The 22,209-nt window shown below is 49.2% G+C and overlaps 1 protein-coding gene across 1 annotated transcript in view; it reads right to left on the minus strand.

The window, feature by feature from the left end:
- The window catches only part of LOC123401160 (NADPH-dependent aldehyde reductase 2, chloroplastic-like), a 55,967-nt gene that overhangs the window by 32,504 nt on the left and 1,254 nt on the right, over positions 1–22,209 (minus strand). The window lies entirely within an intron of this gene.

Genomic DNA, 22,209 nt, shown 5'->3' on the forward strand with positions numbered 1-22,209 from the left:
GAGGTGTTGTGTCGTGGCCTCCCTCACACGGGTCGGTGATAACCCACAAGTGTAGGGGATTGCAACAGTCTTCGCGGGTAAGATAACCCAATTTATTGATTCGATATAAGGGGAGCCAAAGAATTTTTATAAGCTTTAACAGTTGAGTTGTCAATTCAACTGCACCTGAAAGATACTTGCTTGGCAACGAAATATTAGTAGCAACAACGATATGGAAGTGATGGTGGTTACGACAATAATGGTGGCAAGCAACAAAAGTAAAACAACAAAAGCAAAGCAACTTGTAACGAGCAGGATTAAAACACTATAGGCTAGGGAGATGGGTGGTTGGTCATGGATGAGAGATATCATGTATTTAACTTGGGGCAAGGCACATAGAATAGTAATGATCATCTAGGCAAATATCAAACATTAGGCATGTATCCCAAGGTAGTCATGCGTGCTTGCAATAAGAACTTGCACAACATATTTTGTCCTACCATCCTGCTACCAATAGGGCCAAAAGGAACTTATGGATATTAAGGTGCTCCTGTCAAAGAGCATCGGGACAAAGCATTAACAATCAATATATACATGGAATCCTCAAACTATAGTCTATCCCCTTTGGTGTCCCAAGCTGTCACCATTGGGATCGCCGGTTCCAGACTATAATAGGTGCATACTACTCATAGATAGGATATAGAACACAAATATATTCATGAAAACATAAGGTATTCAGATCTGAAATCATGGCACTCGGGCCAAAAGTGACAAGCATTAAGAGTAACAAGTAGTAGCAAAGATGATAAACACCATAGTAGATGATAGGCAACATGCCCCCAACAATCTGACGAACTATTACATGATCTAACTTATCCAATCCCTACCATCCCCTTCACCTACAGCAGGGAATTACTCACACATGAAAGGGGAGGCCATGGAAGGGTGGTGGAGTGGTGATGGTGATGACGATGGCGACGATTTCCCCTCTCCGGAGGCCAAAGCAGCCTCCAAATTAGCTCTCCTAGAGAAGAACCGAGGGTGGCGGCGGCTCCACGTCGAGAACTGGCAAAATGACTTCTCTTGTGGAATTTCTCCGTCTCGGGTAAAAATAGAAGCCAAGGTAGGGCACGAGAGAAGGTGGGCCACACCCAGGCGGCCTCCTTGCGCGGCCAGGCGGCAGGCCGCGCCACCAGGTCGCTTGGAGGCCTGGTGGCCCCCCTCCATCTTCTGGCCAAGGGTTCCTCCTGGTGCGTGTATTTTCTCTATTTTTTATTGGAATTTTCCGGGACACCTAAAAATCCATTTTCCTGCACACAAGAAAACCATACAGGCAGCTCTGTTGAAAACAGCGTCACTCCGGGTTAGTTTCATTCAACATGCAAGAATGAAGCCAAAACAATAGCAAAAGTGTTTGGAAAAGTCGATACGCTTGAGACGTATCAGTCGCGCCATCCGCATCCTGCGTACGACCTCCCATGCCTCGTGCGCGGAGTTCCTGACAGCAAGGACGCGGTGCATATCTGGGGGCACTGCCCGGATCAGTGCGGCCAACGTCATCATGACCTCGCGGTGCGTGACCATGCCCTCGCCGAGCATGGCTTCCCAGAGACCCCGAGCACGCAAATTGATCTGCATGATCAAAGCCCACTCGATGTAGTTCGTGGAGGCCAGCGTGGGGTAGATGATCGTGCCACCGTGTCCGGCGCCCTCATGGATCACGCGCTTGTGGACGACCATCTCGCCCCGGTTCCTCCTGACGTGGCGGGGTAGCCATGGCCGGCATGTCGTTGCAGGCTACCTCTCTGCTTCCCACCATGGTCCCTCGTCGATGGCGGCTCTGATGCCAATTCTCAGGCGATTCGGTTGGATCGTGCGTGCTCTCTCTCGCTCTCGATGAAATGGGAGAACTCATAAAATGTTTTGCACAACACACAACTTTCCACTCTCGTGAATCCCTAACAAAAGCACCGGGTTCGCACACCGCGCCCCGCTCGTTCTAAATGTGCCATCTGATACGTCTCAAACGTATCTATAATTTTTTATGGTTTTATGCCGTTATCTTGCCAACTTTGGATGTTTTATGTACCTTTTATATCTTTTTTGGGACTAACTTATTAATTCAGTGCCAAGTGCCAGTTCCTGTTTTTCCTGTGTTTTTGACTCTTTTCTGATCTGATTTGGAACGGAGTCCAAACGGAATAAAATCCCCGAAATAAATTTTTCCAGAACGAAAGAAGATCAGGGGACTTGAGGGCCAAGGCAGGAGAGCCACAGGGGGCACACAAGCCCTGTAGCCGCAACCAGGGGGCGGCGGCTACCAGGTTTGTGGCCTCCCTGGCGCCCCCTGACCTAGCTCCTTCGCCTATATATTCCCTAAAATCCAGAAAAAATAGGGGAATCCACGAAAACACTTTTCCGCCCTCGCAAGCTTCCGTTTCCGCGAGATCTCATCTGGAGACCCTTCCCGGTGCCCTGCCGGAGGGGACTTTGGAGTTGGAGGGCTTCTACATCAACATCATCGCCCCCTCCAATGACTCGTGAGTAGTTCACTTCAGACCTACAGGTCCGTAGTTAGTAGCTAGATGGCTTCTTCTCTCTCTTGGATCTTCAATACAAAGTTCTCCATGATCTTCATGGAGATCTATCCGATGTAATCCTCTTTGGCGGTGTGTTTGTCGAGATCCGATGACTTGTGGATTTGTGATCAGATTATCTATGAATTATATTTGAGTCTTTGCTGATTTCTTATATGCATGATTTGATATCCTTGTAAGTCTCTCCGAGTCTTGGGTTTTGTTTGGCCAACTAGATCTATGATTCTTGCAACGAGAGAAGTGCTTGGTTTTGGGTTCATACCGTGTGGTGACCTTTCCCAGTGATAGAAGGGGCAGCAAGGCACACATCATGTTGTTGCCATCAAGGGTAACAAGATGGGCTTTTATCGTAGATATGAGATTGTCCATCTACAGCATGTCATCTTGCTTAAGGCATTACTCTGTTCTCATGAACTTAATTCACTAGATGCATGCTGGATAGCGGTCGACGTGTAGAGTAATAGTAGTAGATGCAGAAAGTATCGGTCTACTTGTTCTGGACGTGATGCCTATAGATATAATCATTGCCTTAGATAACGTCACGACTTTGCGCGGTTCTATCAATTGCTCGACGGTAATTCGTTCACCCACCGTCTACTTGCTTTCATGAGAGAAGCCACTAGTGAACACTACGGCCCCCGGGTCTATTCACAACTATCGTTTCCACTTTCGCTTTTACTTTGCTTTGTTTCTTTTTGCTTTTAGTTCTCACTTGGCAAACAATCTATAAGGGATTGACAACCCCTTCATAGCGTTGGGTGCAAGCTCTTTGTGTTTGTGCAGGTACTTGTGACAATCCTTCACTGGATCGATACCTTGGATCTCAAAACTGAGGGAAATACTTACCGCTGCTGTGCTACATCACCCTTTCCGCTTTGAGGGAACACCAACGCAAGGCTCCAAGGCCACAGGGGAATCCTTTGCATATTTGCCAAGGAAGTCCCTAAAGGCGTAGCCGTAGCAGAAGGATTCCTGGTGTCGTTGCTGAGGAGTATCTAGACAAGAATAGTCTCCCGTCAACACGCTTGTTTCTGGCGCCGTTGGAAGGTCTTTTGTTTCAGTAGCAGAAGTATTTCTGGCGCCGTTGCCGGGTAAGGAGAGATCTATCCAAGTAGGTATCAGAAACTCATCTCTTGCATTTACTTTCTTTGCCAGTTGCCTCTCATTTTCCTCTCCCCCACTTCACCAATTTGCCTTTTTCGTTTGCCTTTTTCGTTCGTCCTTTTCTCTCGCTTGCTTTCTGTTCGCTTGTGTGCCATGTGCCTTCAATATGCTTGCATCTTCGCTTGCTGAAAATCTAGTGATATGGATCCTCATCCACTTGCTAATCTCTTTAAGAGATCCAATTATGTTGATCCAATTGCTAGTGAGTTGAGTACACTTGACTATCTTTATGGAGTTTTGCTTGAGATGCGTGAATCTGAAAATTGTGAGGAAGAAATTTATGAAGTGATTCATGAGGGCTCCTTGGATGAAAAGCATGATTGCAATGGTTTCACTATAAATTCTGTTAGTGACAATCATGCAAAGAATATGCAAAACCCTAAGCTTGGGGTGCTAGTTTTGCTATGTCCACTACTTGTTGCAATGATCATGAGTGGGGCGATGATTTTTCTTATGATCTTGAAAATTTGTTTAAGCCTCATGATGAATATGATATTTGCAATATTATTGAAAGTGGGTTTGGAGAAGTCATGACTTTAGTTGATGATAACCCCACTATTTTTGAAGAGCGTCAGCTTTGCATGCATGTGGATCATGAAAAGAATATCCTATGTGATAGTTACATTGTTGAATTCGAATATGATCCCACATGTAATTATTATGAGAGAGGAAAATATGGTGGTAGAAACTTTCATATCACTAAGTCACCTCTCGTTATGTTGAGATTGCTCTTGTCTCTTTCGTCTTCCTTGCATTTGGTAACTATTGGTTGTCTTGCCAATTTGTTCTCCTATAAAATTCCTATGCATAGGAAGTATGTTAGACTTAGATGTGATTTTCACATGCTTTATGATGCTCTCGTTGTGCTTCAATTCTTGTCTTTTGTGTGAGCATCATTGAATTATCAATGCCTAGCTAAGGGCGTTAAACAATAGCGCTTGTTGGGAGGCAACCCAACGAATCTATCCTTTTTCTTTCTGTTTTGTGTATTCCACACTTTCATAATTCTGTTATGATTGTGTTTTTTGTGTTTATTTTTGCGTTTGTGCCAAGCAAAACCGTTATGATTAGTCTTGGGGATGATCGTTTGGTCATGCTGGAAAAGACATAAACTTTCTGCTCACGAAAAGAATTTAATTTATTTTTCTGTAAGAGCTTTTGAGTTGATTCTTTTTTCTGCTGATTGCTATGCAAATTCTTCAGACTGTCGTAATTTTTCATAATTTTTTAAGTACCATAAGTATACGAAGTATACAGATTGCTACAGACTGGTATGTTGTTAACATATTCTGCTTTTGTTGAGTTGGTTGCTTATTTTGATGAAACTATGGATAGTATCGGGGGGTATTAGCCATGGAAGATTGAAAATACAGTAACCCAACATCAACATAATTAGAATTTAAGTTTTCTACATTACCTAAGGAAGTGGTGGTTTGCTTTCTTATACTAATGTTATCACGAGTCTCTGTTTAAGTTTCGTGTTGTGAAGTTTTCAAGTTTTGGGTGAAGTTCTTATGGAAAAAAAGATAAAGAGTGGCAAGAGCTCAATCTTTGGGATGCCCAAGGCACCCCAAGATGATTCAAGGATGTCGTAAAAGCCTAAGCTTGGGGATGCCCCGGGAAGGCATCCCCTCTTTCGTCTTCAATCCATCGGTAACGTTACTTGGGGCTATATTTTTATTCACCACATGTTATGTGTTTTTGCTTGGAGCGTATTGTATCATAGGAGTCTTTTATTTTTGTTGTGTCACAATCATCCTTGCTGCACACCTAGAGAGAGAGACATGCAATCACCGTGATTTTGTCGAGCTTCACTTATATCCTTTGGTAGACAATTCAGGTCACATGTGCTTCACTTATATCTTTTGAGCTAGTTGATTTTGCTCTATGTGCTTCACTTATATCTTTTAGAGCACGGAAGCGCGTGGCTTGGTAGTTGATCTATGCTATGAAAGTAGTCTCAAAAAGTGGTATTTATCCAAAGGGATATTGATGGGGTTATAGTCCTAGGGTAGGGTCATAGGCCTGCCCTATAGGTCCTACCCAAGGACTACCCTTCATAAGGGACAAGGCCCTTAGTCAGTTCCGACTGAATTAAGGACTTCCCATCATCCAGTCGGTGACGATTCCTCCATCATCCAGTCGGAGATGAGCATTCAGAGCGTATCAAACTTACCGACTGGATTCCACTCTGTACATCGTAACCCCCTGGAGGGCAACGGTCATACGTTTTCATGTACCTTTATTAGCATTTAAGGCATACGTTACCTGTAACGTAGACATTTAATTGCCACTACTCCACCCATGTGCACCGAACCGTTGTGAAGGGCAGCACACTCTATATAAGTCGCCCTTCCCCACTGGTGTAGGGGTTAGTAATACACTGTAATCCATATTCCACTCGACATCAAGCTCCCAAGAGCACTGAGACGTAGGGCTTTTACCTCCACCCTAGAGGGGCCTGAACTCATACAACCTCGCCGTAGCTAAGGCTCTGCCCATCCTTTCGTACCCTACACATCTACTGTCAGACTTATACCCACGACAGTTGGCACCCACCGTGGGGCAGGCGTCTAAGCGACTTTCGGCGAGTTTGCGACTACATCTTTTCATCATGTCGTCCGGTGGAGATTTGTGCATGGGTCATGAGATCCTCTTCGGCGCTCTCTCCTTCATCGTCGATGATTCGGCATGGCTTTGGGATGCTCCTCTCGACGTCGAGGCGCTCCCCAGTCGCGGGGCTACGCACTTCCGTGCTGGCGCCCGCGGCATCCTTCTTCTCCAGCAGTCGGCTCCGGTGTCGACCTTCGCCCCCGTCACGCGCCGCAACAAGCGGTCTCGCCATCCGTGGCTCCAGCGTTGGGTGCAACACGCCCAGGCGTGCCAGAGCGCGTCTTCACAAGTGGCGGTCCTTGAGTCGGTTGTAGTTGCGCCGCCGTCCGAGCGCTCGGACTCAGTTCCGACTGAGTTTCCTTCCGAGTACTTGGGTCGCGGGCCTGCAGCCGAAGTGCACATGGCCAACTCCCATGAAAGTCCCCGCCAAACCGGCCGGAACAAGCATGAGGTCGGCGAAACATCCGGCGCTCGCCGTCAGCAACGTGGAGGTGTTCCGCACACCCATCCTCAACCTGGCTGCCGCTGCCAAGATAGCCGATTCCCTCCAGCCGACTGATTCAGAGGTTGGTAGAGGGATCGAGCAGATCCGTGCCCTGCTGCACACGGCGCAGTAGCAAAATTTGGCGGTCTCCCAGTCGCACAACAGGATCCACAATAGTTCTGTTCGCGCGAACACGCATCGGTCAGTTCACAGCCCCGGTTCTCATCAGCGACACAGGGGAGGTAGCCGTTCCATGAATCCCGAAGATCGTCGCCGTTCACGCACCCCTCCGTGGGGTGGGCCCTATGGGCCCCGACATCATGATGATCGGCGTTCGGTCGGTGACACTTATGATCCAAGGCCCGACGCAAGAGGATATATCGCCCAGAGGAGGGTCGACAGAGGCCGGGCCCACCGCGATGGTCATGATATAGACCGTCCGAGTGGAAGCAGGACCATTGTCTCTGGCCCCAAATGTTTCAGTCGAGCCATCTGTTCGGCTGACATCCCTCCCAACTTCCGATTGGCGACGGGAATCAGCAAGTTTACAGGAGAATCCAAACCAGAAATGTGGCTGGACGACTACCGAGTGGCAGTCCAGATCGGCGGTGGGGACGACCAGGTCGCCATGAAACATCTCCCCGTGATGCTCGATGGCTCGGCACGAGCGTGGCTGAACCAGTTGGCTCCTTCAAGCATCTATTGTTGGGCAGATCTGGCCCGAATCTTCATCAGGACCTTCGAGGGGACGTGCAAACGCCCTGCTGGTCTCGCGGAGCTCCAGCGCTGTGTCCAGAAGCAGAATGAGCCCCTGCGCAATTTCATCCAGCATTGGACAACCCTCTACCACACGGTGGAGAACGTCACAGAGCATCAAGCAGTCTGCGCCTTCAAGGCAGGCGTGCGGTACAGAGATTTGTACCTGAAGTTCGCTCGAACAGGCGACATCTCCATGAGCAAGATGATGGAGATAACGGCACGCTATGCAAATGGCGAATAAGAAGACCGCATTCGTAGCGGCAAGCATAAAGCAGTCGCCGATGGAGATGGGAACAGCACTCGGAAGCAGAAGCAGAAAGCTCCGTCCACTCCGCAGGCAGAGGCCGCAGCCGTTACCAATGCCAAGTTCAAGGGCAAGGGGAAGGCTCAGTTCACCCCCAAGAAGAAGCAGTTCGGAAACCACATCCTGGACCAGCCATGTCCAATCCACACGAAGATGGATGAAGAGGGCAACACCATATTTCCGAAGCATACCACTCGGCAATGTCGCCTCCTGATCCAGGGGTTCGGCGAAGGGTAGCCGAGTGAAAAGGACAATGAACAGGATGAGGATGACAAGGAGGATCCGTTCCCCCAAGTCCATGCCACACTGATGATTTTTGCTGACATTGAAAGCAAGAGTCAACTGAAGTTGGTGAACAGGGAGGTGAACATGGCCACCCCGACCAATCCCACGTCCTCAAATGGTCTCAGACTGCGATCACCTTTGACCAGTCGGATCATCCAGCACACGTACCCACCCCAGGGAGGCAGGCCCTGGTCGTCGACCCGGTGGTGGAAGGAGTCCGACTGCGCAAAGTCCTCATGGACGGCGGCAGCGGCTTGAACATCATGTATGCTGACACTCTCAAGGGGATGGGCATTCCGATGTCCAAACTTAGCGAGAGCAACATGCAGTTCCATGGAGTCGTCCCTGGACGAAAGGCCAAGTCACTCGGCCAGATCGCGTTGGACGTCGTCTTCGGCTCTGACAAGAACTTCCACAAGGAAAAACTGACGTTCGAGGTGGTGGACTTCCAGAGTGCGTACCACGCGATTCTGGGCCGCCCGGCGTATGCGCGTTTCATGGCCCGTCCATGTTACGTGTACCTGAAGCTGAAGATGCCAGGCCCAAAAGGTGTGATCACTATCACAGGCAATCGGCAGCGGGCCGAGGAGTGTCTGCAGCAGGGATCGAGGATCGCCGATCAGCAGATGGCTGTCCTCGAGCTTGACGAGTACAAGAAGATAGTCGACCCCGCTGACTTGATGCGTTCGAAGAAGCCAGCTTCGAAATCCGCATTCCAGTCGGCGGGAGAAACGAAGAAGGTCAGCATCCACCCGACAGACGACGCCGCTGCCCGGACGAACATATCCACCACCCTCGATCCTAAATAAGAAGCCGAGCTCATCCAATTCCTCCGTGAGAACTGGGACATTTTCGCATGGAAGCCCGCTGACATGCCAGGTGTACCCAGGGAGTTGGCTAAGCATCGACTGCATGTGGATCCTGCTGCTCGGCCTGTCCGAGAACGCCTGCGTCGGTCCGCCGCGCACAAGAGGAAGGCAATCGGAGAAGAGGTGGCTAAGCTTTTGGCAGCCAACTTCATTCGCGAGGTACACCACTCCGAGTGGCTCGCCAATGTTGTCATGGTGCCCAAGAAGGACAAGTCTCTCCGAATGTGCATCGACTTCAAGCATCTCAGTAAGGTCTGCCCGAAAGACCATTTCCCGCTCCCCCGCATCGATCAAATTGTCGATTCAACTACGGGTTGCGAGCGTTTGTCATTCCTTGATGCTTACTTGGGCTATCATCAGATCCGTCTGTATGGCCCCGATGAATTAAAAACAGCCTTCATCACCCCATTCGGGTGCTTCTGCTACATCACTATGCCATTTGGTTTGAAGAATGCAGGAGCAACCTTTATGCGCATGATCCAAAAATGCCTCCTTGACAAGATCGGTCGAAATGTGGAGGCGTATATGGATGATATCGTAGTCAAGTCACGCAAAGGTTCCGACCTGCTGACTGACTTGGCAGAAACATTCGCCAACCTTCGTAGGTACGATATCAAGCTCAACCCAGCCAAGTGTTCATTCGGTGTTCCCAGCGGAAAGTTACTCGGTTTCTTCGTTTCCGAACGAGGGATCAATGTAAACCCCGAAAATATCGGGACCATCATCCGAATGGAGCGGCCGGTCAGAATACACGATGTTCAAAGGCTCACAGGTTGCCTAGCGGCTTTGAGCAGGTTTATCAGTCGACTCGGCGAGAAGGCACTTCCTCTGTACCGACTCATGAAGAAATCAGATACTTTCGAGTGGACAGACGAAGCCCAAATTGCATTCGACGACCTCAAAGTCCTACTTTCCACCCAGCCGGTTCTTACTGCTCTGCTCAGTAAAGAACCCCTTCTTCTTTACATCGCGGCTACAAATCAAGTAGTTAGCACTGTCCTCACAGTCGAACGCGAAGAAGAAGGCAAAGCATACAAGGTTCAGCGGCCAGTGTATTATGTCTCTGAAGTCTTGACTCCTTCCAAGCAGAGGTATCCCCACTATCAAAAACTTATCTATGGGATTTACATGACTGCGAAGAAGGTGGCTCATTATTTCCAAGACCACTCGGTGTCTGTCGTTTCTGATGCTCCGTTGTCGGAAATCCTCCACAATCGGGACACATCGGGCCGAGTGGCGAAGTGGGCGATGGAGATGTTATACTGCGACATCAAGTTCGAGGCCAAGAAAGCTATAAAGTCTCAAGCTCTGGCTGACTTCATAGCAGAATGGGTAGAACAATGGCAACCGACCCACATCTACTCGGCTCATTGGACAATGTTCTTCGATGGGTCCAAGATGTTGAATGGCTCCGGCGCTGGCGTTGTGATCATATCGCCAAAGGGTGACAAACTCAAGTATGTGTTGCAGATACACTTTGATTCCTCCAACAATGAGGCAGAGTATGAGGCTCTCCTTTGTGGATTGCGCATGGCCATCGCACTCGGCATCCGTCGCCTGATGGTCTACGACGATTCAGATTTGGTAGTTAATCAAGTGATGAAGGAGTGGGACGTAAGGAACCCCACCATGACCACATACTGCAATGCAGTGAGGAAGCTCGAGAAAAAGTTTGAAGGTCTGGAACTCCACCATGTTCCGCGACTGAAAAACCAAGCAGCTGATGAATTGGCGAAACTTGGATCCACTCGGAGACCAGTCCCGAGTGACGTCTGCCTCGAGCACCTTCACCTTCCCTCAGTTAAAGAAGATCCTTTCACAGAGGAACCAGTACAACCAAAGAGCTCGACAGATCCGACTGAAGTCGAAGTCCCTGCTGTGGTTGATTTGATCATGGAGATTCTTGCTATCATCCCCGATTGGACTGTGTCGTTCATTGCATACATCCCGAGGCAAGAATTACCAGAAGACGAAGTCCAAGCCAGACAGATCGTCCGCAGGTCAAAGTCGTTCACTGTCATTGATGGCCAGTTGTACAAGGAAAGCGTTTCAGGCGTCCTTCAACGATGCATCTCCCCTGAGGAGGGACAGTTAATCCTGGAAGAAATTCACTCGGGAACCTGCGGTCATCACGCCTCCTCAAGGGCAATCGTCGCCAAAGCATTCAGAGCCGGTTTCTTCTGGTTGCAGGCGAATGAAATGGCAAAGGATATGGTCGACCGATGCAAAGGTTGTCAGTTCTACTCTAACAAGTCCCACAAGCCAACATCTACGTTGAAGACAATCCCTCTTGTTTGGCCGTTTGCAGTGTGGGGATTAGATACAGTCGTTCCATTCAGGACAGGCCAAGGGGGATTCACACATCTGTTGGTGGCAGTCGACAAGTTCACAAAGTGGATTGAAGCCAAGCCCATCAAGAAGCTTGACGCCCTTACAACCATCAAGTTTGCCAGGGACATCATCTCTAGATTCGGGGTACCGCATAGCATAATCACTGACAATGGCACAAACTTTGACTCGGACAGATTCAAAGGTTTCTGTACAGGCCAAGGTATCCGAGTGGATTTTGCATCTGTGGCGCATCCCCAAACAAACGGGCAAGCAGAGCGGGCGAATGGACTTATTCTCCAAGGTTTGAAGCCTCGACTCCTGCGAGAAGTGGGACATGCTGCCGGCGCATGGGTCACCGAGCTGCCTTCGGTGCTGTGGGGTCTCCGCACAACCCCAAATAGATCTACAGGGTGATCCCCGTTCTTCCTCGTTTACGGAGCAGAGGCAGTCCTTCCGAGTGACTTGCTTCACAACGCTCCACGAGTTGAACTCTTCTCCGAAGCTGAAGCAGAGCAAGCAAGGCAAGACGAAGTGGATCTTCTAGAGGAGGAGCGCGAGATGGCACTAACTCGCTCAACCATTTATCAACAAGATCTGCGGCGCTTTCACGCGCGAGACGTCAGGAGTCGTACATTCCAAGTAGGCGACCTGGTGCTCCGAGTGGATCAGCAGAGACCTCACAAGTTGGCTCCCGCCTGGGAAGGACCCTTCATCATCTCCAAGGTGCTCAACAACGGAGCATATCGACTCTACAACCTCGACAGGGAAACGGACGAGCCGAGAGCATGGAACGGAGATCTCCTGAAGCGCTTCTACACGTGACCGTCGACTGAAGTAATGTAAAGAACAAGTATCGTTGAAGTAATACAAAGCAGATTGAGTTTTTGCAGATGCAAAATTCTTCCGCGTTCGCAGACTCCGGTCTCAAAAAAAAACTTTCTCCGAGTGTGCACTAACCGTCGCACTCGGGGACTTAGCTGCGATACAGAATCGCCTAAGTACAAACTTTCTCCGAGTGTGCACTAACCGTCACACTCGGGGACTTAGCTGCGATCCAGAATCGCCTAAGTACAAACTTTCTCCGAGTGTGCACTAACCATCGCACTCGGGGACTTAGCTGCGATCAAGAATCGCCTAAGTACAAACTTTCTCCGAGTGTGCACTAACCGTCGCACTCGGAGACTTAGCTGCAATCCAGAATCGCCTAAGTACAAACTTTCTCCGAGTGTGCACTAAACGTCACACTCGGGGACTTAGTTGCGATCCAGAGTCGTCTAAGTACAAACTTTCTCCGAGTGTGCACTAACCGTCGCACTCGGGGACTTAGCTGCGATCCAGAATCGCCTAAGTACAAACTTTCTCACTTGGAGGTTAGCAACTACCCTCATTGGGGCTCATGTAGATGTCAAGACAACTGACAATTACATGAGTAGCAGACCCTCATCGAAGCTCATGTAGATGTCAAGACAACTGACAATTACATGAGTAGCAACTCGCTCCGAGTACGACCTTATAGTCGCGCTCGAAGACTTAGCTGCGATCACGAATCGCCTAAGTAAACAATTGCCTTCGACTGTATCCTAGAGATCCACTCAGAGACTTAGCAGACCCTCATTGAGGCTCATGCAGATGTCAAGACAACTCACAACTACATGCTCCGCATGTTTGCCACTAGCTTCACCAAGAAACGCCAAACAAAAACCACGAGCCAAAATCGTGTCAACAATTATTTGGCAAAGGAAGAGCAAAATATTCGGTTCCAATTCAAAGTTGGTTTAAAGATAGTCGGTTCGGTGTAGATCAAGTTTATCCACACCGAACCACGAATGTGACGGCCAACAGCAGTGGCCAAAGTTTGATACAACTACCACTCGGCATACCGAGGTAAAGTTTTTTCAAGCGTCGTCAGGACTGGCACTGGGACTGGCAGGCTCCACGAAAGTGTCGAGGTCGATCCCGTCTGCGATGCGAGTGGCGCTCTCAAGGATGGTCTGCATGAAATCTTCGAATCGAAGCTTCTTGGTGTTGGCAACTTGCAATGCCTTCAGCTTCTCTTCGCGAACCTCCTTGCAGTGCACTCGGACCAGCGACAGCGCCACGTCCGCACCACAGCGAGCAGCAGACTTCTTCCATGCCTGCACTCGGTTCGGGACGTCCTCCAGCCGAGTCATTAACCCTTCCATCTCCTGCCGGGACTCGTCTTCAGGCCACAGCTCCTTGTTGATTCGGCCAATGACCTCTCTCAGGCGACCGATAAAAGGTCCCACTTTGCCAAGGTGAATGTGCGCTCGGAGCATGTCTCGATTGGCGTCGTCGCCGAGTGGAACGTTCGGAACAACCGATCGCTCAATGTCAGCTGCTTCAGCCTCAGCGTCCATACAAAAATCTGCAAAGACAAGACAAGCAGACAGTAAGCGCATCATGAAATACAAAGTCAAGAAGCATTCGGAAAAACAGAACTTACCACCGAGAAGCGCAATCATCTTCCTTGCCCAGTCACTGACATACTTCTCCTGTGATATGCACCGCCTGTTCATCACCTTCATCTGTCCCATCAGCTCGGTTCTTTGTTTCCCCATTTTCTCCATTTCGGCCACCAATGCCTTGTTTGCCTCACGGGACTCCTCCAAGGACTTCTCTCGTTCAGCCAGAGCGCCCTTCACACCAGCCAAGTCATGAATAGCTGCCTCCAGTTCTGCAGCAAGCTGAATCTTTTCATCCTTCAGAGCGTTGTATGCTGATCCCATTTCGCAAGTCTTCTGCAAATCAGCGCGAAGAGAAGATCAGACAAATTCAACAAGGAAAACAATAAAAGCTCGAAGTTCTTCAGACCCCCGCCGACGCAAGCAGTCGACAGCGGCCTCGGGGACTACACCCAGTGGGTTCACTAAGAGTGACCCCACTGCCATGAAGCTCAAACAGGTCCGCCCTATTGAGCTAAATAACAAAAACAAGCCTATGAGGCTACTACTACCCGACCTGAGTAAAATTACTCTCGGGGACTACTTCCAGTAGGTGCACTCGGAGTGCCCCCACCGATAACATTCGAACAGATTAGTTTTGATTTGATCAAGTTAAAGAAAATGTATATAAAGACAACTGCCGGTGCAAGCACTCGACAGAAGTCTCGGGGACTACACCCACTGGGTTCACTAAGAGTGAACCCACTGCAAAATAATCATACTGCATCCGAGTATATTGCTTAAACACCCACTGGGTTACAAGAGGAAAGTAAATACTTACTAGCCCACTTACTCGGATATCGTCCCGGAGTTCCAAGCTTCGCTTGTACACAGACGCGATGGAGTCGTACGCACTCTTGGCATCACCCGCCATCAACTCCGCCTGCACCATGGCCCCCTTGGCAGCTCCCACCTGATCTTTCGGGAGGCGTTCGGCGTCGTACTGGACGGTCGACGGACCTGGAACCACAAGAGACTCCTTGGGCATCCCAAGTCCTGCTCCAGTCGGTTCAGCAGCGATGAGCGCCGTTTCAGTCGACGACATCGTCTCGGTTGGCGGCGCGTCCATGGCGGGAGTAGTAGCAGAGGGAACAGCCTCAAGGATAGGCACCGCAGCTTGCTCGGACCTCTTCTGGTCGTCCTCCTCCACATGAATCACCTCTGAAGGAAGCCCGACCGAACGACGTGAGACCACAGGAAAAAGGGCAAGATCAAAGACAGAATTCGTGAAACAATAATGTAAGCTCTCGGAGTCGCCACGACATACCTTGCTGGGATGTGGCAACGTTGTCCATATCCATGGGATCGTCTTCCTGGCGTGGCAGAGAAGTGGCGGAGGTGGCAGCTCTGTCGAGTAAAATTCACTCGACCAATAAGCATGAGTTCAATCAGATACTAGAAGAAGATAGGAGAACAATACACTCACGCTGAGGCAACGGGAACGGCGATCCTCATCCGCGGCAAAGCCTTCCAAGGCTTAGATCCACTCGGTTTGGCCACCTTAGAAGGCTGGCCCGCGGGCTCAGCAGCATACTCCCTGGTCCTCTTTGTGCTCCGAGCACTCGGAACCACGGGAGTAGCTGGCAAGGCACTCGGAACCACATGAGGAGCTGGCGGGGCACTCGGGGCCGCTGGAGGAGCCGACGGGGTCACGGGTTCGTGATGGTGCTTAGTTCGAGGCTCTGGTGGTGGGGGTGGCGAGTTCTGTTCCTCATCTTCCCCCTCTTCCTCTTTGGACTCCTCCTCCGTCTCCCCATTGTCGGAGACATACTCGACGCTCTCCACGCTGCCCTCCTGGCTGCCTTCCTCTTCCTCAGCCGGATTCCCGTTCGAGACGGGAGAAAACCAGTTGGTCCACGCCTGCACGAGATACAGTCGATAACATCAGACGTCAGACAGTGATACAAGAAAAAGCGATAAATCTAAGACAATTGTGAGCACTCGACAAGTTACACTCACCTCATTCGGAGGAGGGTTGTCCGCGCGGAAGGGCTTCACTCGCCGGGCTCCTCTGGGGTTATCGCAGGCGCCTGTGATGCTGCGGACCCACGCCGTCACAACCTCCCCGGTCACGCACTCGGGGTGAGTCCGAGTGGAGTCCTCAGGGCCCGTGTAGTGCCACATGGCGTGGTGTCGAGCTTGCAAAGGCTGGATACGCCGACCCAGAAAAATCTCCAGCAAATCTATGCCGGTGACTCCCTTGCGGACGACATCTACCAGCGCGTCGACCAGAGGCTGAATCTGGATCTTTTCCATCTTCGTGAGTGCAAGCTGCCTAGGCGGAGCCGGTCGGTCTAGGCTAAAAGGTGGCAGTCCAGTTGCAGCATTCGGACAAGCGACGTCCTGGCAGTAGAACCAAGTCGACTGCCAGTTCCTAACGGATTCAGACAAGTGAAGAGCGGGATAGCTACTTTTGCTTTTCTTCTGGAAGCCTAAGCCTCCGCAGAGCTGGAGGAGATGAGTTTTGCCGTCCGACTGGCTAAGTCTTTTGATGGTTTGGGATCTAGCGGAGAAGATGTGCTTAAAGAGCCCCCAATGAGGAGGACAACCGATAAAACACTCGCAAAGCACGACGAAGGCAGAGAGATGAGCTATTGCGTTGGGAGGAAAATGGTGGAGCTGCGCCCCGAAGTGGTTCATTATACCTCTGAAGAAGGGATGAGGAGGCAGAGAGAAGCCACGGTACACGTGACTGAGCAGCAAGACGCGCTCCCCCTCCTGGGGTGCCGGCTCCGTCTCGCCCTCCGCCGGCAGCCTCCACGTCTTGTTCTCGATCAGGCCTTGCTCCACCAGCTCCAGCATGTCGCTCTTCGTCACCGTGGAGGGGAGGAAATCCCCCTGGATCCAACCCGCCGGCAGTGCCCGTTGTCGCCGTTGAGCGGGAGCCGCCGTCTTCTTCTTCTTCAGCGCCTCGAGCTTGCTCGTCTGCCCCTTCGTCATGGTGGAGGCTGCAGATCCGCGGAGGAGGAGAAGAAGGAAGGAGCTTGGGGTGCGCAGGAATCCACGGGAGAAGCGGGGCGAGTGCGAGTTATCAGGCGAGTGCAATGAGAAACCCTCGCTGGAGAGGTTTAAATAAGGTTCCGACTGGGTCACTAGCAGGTGGCCCCGAAATCTTATCCCCCGACCGGTTGCTGCGATATTAGTGGAGGAGATGAAGGCGCGGAAATCGAGGCGGCAGATACTACTCGATGACAATGTCGTCATCCCCGCTGAGCGCGCGGCAACCGAAATTTGAGGAACCCAGAAAATCCGCCGCTGTCAGTTGACCGGTCACGTCGAAAGATTCCATGGAAGCACTAGGTCTCTGACGATTCGTTTCACAGATATATCCACTCGGATCATTGGCCAAGAGGATAAAATGGATCAAGGCAATCAACGCCAAAGTCGCATCCATACCAGTCGGATCCGTACTCCAAGCATCGCTTCGTCATTCCAACCCCGATCCATTCGGGGACTAATGATGGGGTTATAGTCCTAGGATAGGGTCATAGGCCTGCCCTATAGGTCCTGCCCAAGGACTACCCTTCATAAGGGACAAGGCCCTTAGTCAGTTCCGACTGAATTAAGGACTTCCCATCATCCAGTCGGTGACGATTCCTCCATCATCCAGTCGGAGATGAGCATTCGGAGCGTATCAAACTTACCGACTGGATTCCACTCTGTACATCGTAACCCCCCTGGAGGGCAACGGTCATACGTTTTCATGTACCTTTATTAGCATTTAAGGCATACGTTACCTGTACCGTAGACATTTAATCGCCACTACTCCACCCCTGTGCACCGAATCGTTGTGAAGGGCAACACACTCTATATAAGTCGCCCTTCCCCACTGGTGCAGGGGTTAGCAATACACTGTAATCCATATTCCACTCGACATCAAGCTCCCAAGAGCACTGAGACGTAGGGCTTTTACCTCCACCGTAGAGGGGCCTGAACTCATACAACCTCGCCGTAGCTAAGGCTCTGCCCATCCTTTCGTACCCTACACATCTACTGTCAGACTTATACCCACGACAGATATGAAAACTTCCACCTTCATGTGCATTGAATAGTTAGAGAAGTTTGATTCATCTCAATTAGTTTTGAGTTGTGGTTGTGGTAATATTGAAGTTATGCTAGTAAGGTGTTGTGGATCTAGAAATACTTGTGTTGAAGTTAGTGATTCCCGTAGCATGCATGTATGGTGAACCGCTATGTGATGAAGTCTGAGCATGATTAGTCTATTGATTGTCATCCTTTGTGTGGCGGCCGGGATCGCTCGATGGTTTATACCTACCAACCCTTCCCCTAGGAGTATGCGTTGAATGCTTTGTTTTGATTACTACTAAAAGTTTTGCAACAAGTATATGAGTTCTTCATGACTAATGTTGAGTCCATGGTTTAGATGCACTTTCACCTTCCACCATCACTATCTTCTTTAGTGCCGTGCAACTTTCGCCGGTGCACAAAACCCACCAATAGCCTCCCTCAAAACAGCCACCATACCTACCTACTATGGCTTTTTCAAAGTCATTCCGAGATATATTGCCATGCAAATACCACCATGACATGTGCCACCATGTCTACATTGACATTGCATGATCGTAAGATAGCTAGCATGATGTTTCCATTAATGTCTATGCCATGCTAGATCATTGTCACGGTACACTACCGAAGGCATTCCATATAGAGTCATCATTGTTCTAAGTTTTGAGTTGTAAGTGTGATGATCATCATTGATGGAGCATTGTCCCATGTGAGGAAATAAAAGAGGCCAGCGAAGCCCATATACAAAAAGAGGACAAAGATGCCCACCAAAAAAAAGAAAAAAAAAGGCCAAAGAGCCCACCAAAAAAATGAGAGAAAAAGAGAGAAGGGACAATGCTACTATCCTTCCACACTTGTGCTTATTAAGCACCATGATCTTCATGATTGAGAGTCTCTCGTTTTGTCACCACCATATATGTAACGCCCCGGACACACTCGCCGGTGGTCGTTACTCCTGGCGGGATCTAGACTGGCCCCACCTATCAATACTAGTCTTTTCTGCGCACTTTGTCCTCACTCATGCGCACCCAGGATTAACTTCCGGGTCGGTCACCCATCCTAGAACTACTCCAAGCCGAGCACGCTTAACTTGGGAGTTCTGTTCGAATGGGCTCCCAGAAAAGAAGGATTAACTTCCCGGTCGTTCACCCATCCTAGGACTACTCCAAGCCGAGCACGCTTAACTTGGGAGTTCTGTTCGAATGGGCTCCGGGAAAAGAAGGAATCCCTTATTGATATGAGTAGTCTATCATCCCTAATAAGCCAGGCTATCACATACACCACCACTTAGAGGAACCAGTCCAGTACATGTGCCATGCCGTGACACCCGCTGGTGGTCGTTACTCCTGGCGGGATCTAGCCTGGCCCCACATATCAATACTAGTCTTTTCTGCGCACTTTGTCCTCACTCATGCGCACCCGGGATTAATTTCCCGGTCGGTCACCCATCCTAGAACTACTCCAAGTTAAGCGAGTCCTCACTCATGCGCACCCGGGATTAATTTCCCGGTCGGTCACCCATCCTAGAACTACTCCAAGCCGAGCATGCTTAACTTGGGAGTTCTGTTCGAATGGGCTCCCGGAAAAGAAGGAATCCCTTACTGATATGAGTAGTCTATCATCCCTAATAATCCAGGCTATCACAATATAGCTAGTGGGAAATTTTTCATTATATAACTTGGCTTGTATATTCCAATGATAGGCTTCCTCAAATTTGCCTTAGGTCTTCGTGAGCAAGCAAGTTGGATGCACACCCACTAGTTTTCTTTGAGAGCTTTCACCTACTCCTAGCTCTAGTGCATCATTTGTATGGCAATCCCTACTCATTCACATTGATATCTATTGATGAGCATCTCCACCGCTCATTGATATGCCTAGTTAATGTGACCATCTTCTCCTTGTTTGCCTTGCAACCTCCACCACACTCCATTCCACTTATAGTGCTAAAACCATGGCTCACGCTCATGTATTGCGTGAGAGTTGAAAAGGTTTGAGAAAGTAAAAGTGTGAAAACAATTACTTGGCCAATACCGGGGTTGTGCATGATTTAAATTCGTTGTGCAAGGATGATAGAGCATAGCCAGACTATATGATTTTGTAGGGATAACTTTCTTTTGGCCTTGTTATTTTGAAAGTTCATGATTACCTTGCTAGTTTGCTTGAAGTATTATTGTTTCCACGTCAATAGAAACTATTGTTTTGAATCAAATGGATCTGAACATTCATGTCACATAAGAGGAGTTAGAAAGGACATATATGCTAGGTAGCATGAAAGCATCAAAAATTCATTCTTTATCACTTCCCTACTCGAGGACGAGCAGGAGTTAAGCTTGGGGATGCTTGATACGTCTCAAACGTATCTATAATTTTTGATGGTTTCATGTCGTTATCTTGTCAACTTTGTATGTTTTATGTACCTTTTATATCTTTTTTGGGACTAACTTATTAATTCAGTGCCAAGTGCTAGTTCTTGTTTTTCCTGTGTTTTTGACTCTTTTCAGATCTGATTTTGGAACGGAGTCCAAACGGTTCCTCCTGACGTGGCGGCGCCCTCATGGATCACGCGCTCGTGGACGACCATCTCGCCCCGGTTCCTCCTGACGTAGTGGGGTAGCCATGGCCGGCATGTCGTTGTAGGCTACCTCTCTGCTGCCCACCATGGTCCCTCGTCGATGGCGGCTCTGATGCCAATTCTCATGCGATTCGGTTGGATCGTGCATGCTCTCTCTCGCTCTCGATGAAATGGGAGAACTCAGAAAATGTTTTGCACAACACACAACTTTCCACTTTCGTTTTTCTTTGCCTCTTATTCTCGTGAATCCCTAACAAAAGCATCGGGTTCACACACCCCGCCCCGCTTGTTCTAAATGTGCCATCTGATACGTCTCAAACGTATCTATAATTTTTGATGGTTTCATGTCGTTATCCTGTCAACTTTGGATGTTTTATGTACCTTTTATATCTTTTTTGGGACTAACTTATTAATTCAGTGCCAAGTGCCACTTCCTGTTTTTTCTGTGTTTTTGACTCTTTTCAGATCTGATTTTGGAACGGCGTCCAAACGGAATAAAATCCCCGAAATAAATTTTTCCAGAATGGAAGAAGATCAGGGGACTTGAGGGCCAAGGTGGAGAGCCACAGGGGGCCCACAAGCCCTGTAGCCGCCAGCAAGGGGGGGGGGCTACCAGGCTTGTGGCCTTCCTGGCGCCCCCCTGACCTAGCTCCTTCGCCTATATATTCCCTAAAATCCAGAAAAAATAGGGGAATCCACGAAAACACTTTTCCGCCGCCGCAAGCTTCCGTTTCCGCGAGATCTCATCTGGAGACCCTTCCCGGTGCCCTGCCGGAGGGGACTTTGGAGTTGGAGGGCTTCTACATCAACATCATCGCCCTTCAATGACTCGTGAGTAGTTCACTTCAGACCTATGGGTCCGTAGTTAGTAGCTAGATGGCTTCTTCTCTCTCTTGGATCTTCAATACAAAGTTCTCCATGATCTTCATGGAGATCTATCCGATGTAATCCTCTTTGGCGGTGTGTTTGTCGAGATCCAATGAATTGTGGATTTGTGATCAGATTATCTATGAATTATATTTGAGTCTTTGTTGATCTCTTATATGCATGATTTGATATCCTTGTAAGTCTCTCCGAATCTTGGGTTTTGTTTGGCCAACTAGATCTATGATTCTTGCAATGGGAGAAGTGCTTGGTTTTGGGTTCATACCGTGTGGTGACCTTTCCCTGTGACAGAAGGGGCAGCAAGGCACACATCGTGTTGTTGCCATGAAGGGTAACAAGATGGACTTTTATCGTAGATATGAAATTGTCCATCTACATCATGTCATCTTGCTTAAGGCGTTGCTCTATTCTCATGAACTTAATACACTAGATGCATGCTGGATAGCGGTCGACGTGTGGAGTAATAGTAGTAGATGCAGAAATTATCGGTCTACTTGTTTTGGACGTGATGCCTATAGATATAATCATTGCCTTAGATAACGTCACGACTTTGCGTGGTTCTATCAATTGCTCGGCAGTTATTCGTTCACGCACCGTCTACTTGCTTTCATGAGAGAAGCCACTAGTGAACACTACGGCCCCCGGGTCTATTCACAACTATCGTTTCCACTTTCGCTTTTACTTTGCTTTGTTTCTTTTTGCTTTCAGTTCTCACTTGGCAAACAATCTATAAGGGATTGAAAACCCCTTCATAGCGTTGGGTGCAAGCTCTTTGTGTTTCTGCGGGTACTTGTGACAATCCTTCACTGGATCGATACCTTGGTTCTCAAAACTGAGGGAAATACTTACCGCCGCTGTGCTACATCAACCTTTCCGCTT

Source organism: Hordeum vulgare, chromosome 1H, assembly GCF_904849725.1.
Source record: "Hordeum vulgare subsp. vulgare chromosome 1H, MorexV3_pseudomolecules_assembly, whole genome shotgun sequence".
Classification (NCBI taxonomy): Eukaryota; Viridiplantae; Streptophyta; class Magnoliopsida; order Poales; family Poaceae; genus Hordeum; species Hordeum vulgare.